Below are 1,668 nucleotides of genomic sequence, written 5' to 3'. Positions count from 1 at the left end.
TAGTATGTTACCTCACCTGTGGTTGCCGCTGGCAACATAATGTATGTGGCAGTATAGCAGCCTGAGCTGGTGCTGGGCAGCTTGCTGTAAAGTTCATGCGGTTGCACCTGGCAACCTGTCTTTGTAGGTATGCCTTTTTATATGTTTGGTGTGCACGAGGTTTGGGTGTGTGCACTGTGACATTTTCCCTTCACTTGTGGCTGCCCGAGGCAACGTGTTGTATTGTGTACATGTGGTGGCAGTGTCTCGGCCTTCTGGCCGACTCCCAGGACACGGTTGCCACGCATGTCGTTGCCTGCGGTAACAGCTGCAGTGTGATAAGTGTTTGTACACTTCCCCTGTATGTGGCTGTCTTCCCTTGCCTGGTGTAGGAAGGGTTAACTCCCTTCTGTGTGTGTGAACACTGGGTGTGTCTGTGTGGGTGTGGCTACTGGGGCCTATATAGCCTCTGCTGAGAGCAGTAGTCAGGGGGGTACTTCAGCCATGGTCTGCTGGAGGCACCCTCCTGGTCCCTTATACCATCTGCCAGTGGGGGCCACCCTTGTGGTCATAGCAATTGTTTATATGTGATGTTAAGTGGATGTTGTTTTCCTTTCATGTTTAATGCAGCTATGGATCTGGGTTCCTGTGTGTGTATGTGTGTTTGCTGTGTCCATTTATGTATGGTCTGGACATCAGCTTGTGAGCACGGGATCCAGTCAGCAAGGCTGTGGCAGGTAGGTGTGAACAAGAGTAGTTCTCCTGCCATATCCATAGGTCTGTTTATGTACCCCATCTCCTTGCAGCTTGGCCAGTGAGACTCCTGTTCCTCCGTGTCCAGAAGGAACATGTCGTCTTACCCTGCTCCTTGTTCCAGGGCAATCCTGAGGGCTAGTAGGATTATTAGGTTCCGGTGTATGAGCCCTCCCACCATCAGGGTTGGCTCATATGGTTAGGAGTCAGGGTCAGATTAGGGACACGATAGGAGGTGACCTGCTCCCTAATTCTGTCGTCCTGGCCGAGCAGCCACTAACATCTTCTGGCATCGCACGGCTGAGGGTTTCCCCATCCTCAGCCGTGACAGTTTCACATGGGGCATACCTATATATTTTTGGATCAGTAATGCAGTGAATGTTAGGACTACTGTATATCCATGGTTATATAAGCAGCGCTGGCTTCTTTTTTGTCTACTTTGAATAAACTCTTTGTAGATGACATTCTTTTTCTTCTTTGTATTTAGTCCTATAACTATAGGACCCGTGTAGTGGACTATAGTATGTAATACTTACTTCTTCATGGTTTCAACCGCACATCTGCAGATGTGTTGGACATGTTTGCATTCTTTTCTAATTAAGATTTCCAGGCAAGCCGTGTAATAGAAGAAATCAGTGCTTACCCCTCAGACGGGGGGTCATAGCTTACAGGTGCGGAACTGTTCAGGAAAAAGAGTATTCTTCCCAGGATATATAACCTGTCTCCGAACCCTCCATGCCTGCAGGTGTGTGCTCGTATGAGAACCATCCTGGAGATGTGTTACGCAGGGTCCCAGGTTATGTGTCATATGTAGAAATTGATTGTTTAACCCCGCCGGTCTACATACACCTTACCCATAACATCGTGGTATTCTTCACTTTTCCCTTAGGCTAGCTTCACACATTAGGATATAACAACTGGTGCAGGGGATCGCCA

This window comes from Bufo bufo, unplaced genomic scaffold (genome assembly GCF_905171765.1).
Source record: "Bufo bufo unplaced genomic scaffold, aBufBuf1.1, whole genome shotgun sequence".
NCBI lineage: Eukaryota > Metazoa > Chordata > Amphibia > Anura > Bufonidae > Bufo > Bufo bufo.
This window is presented reverse-complemented; position numbering follows the sequence as displayed.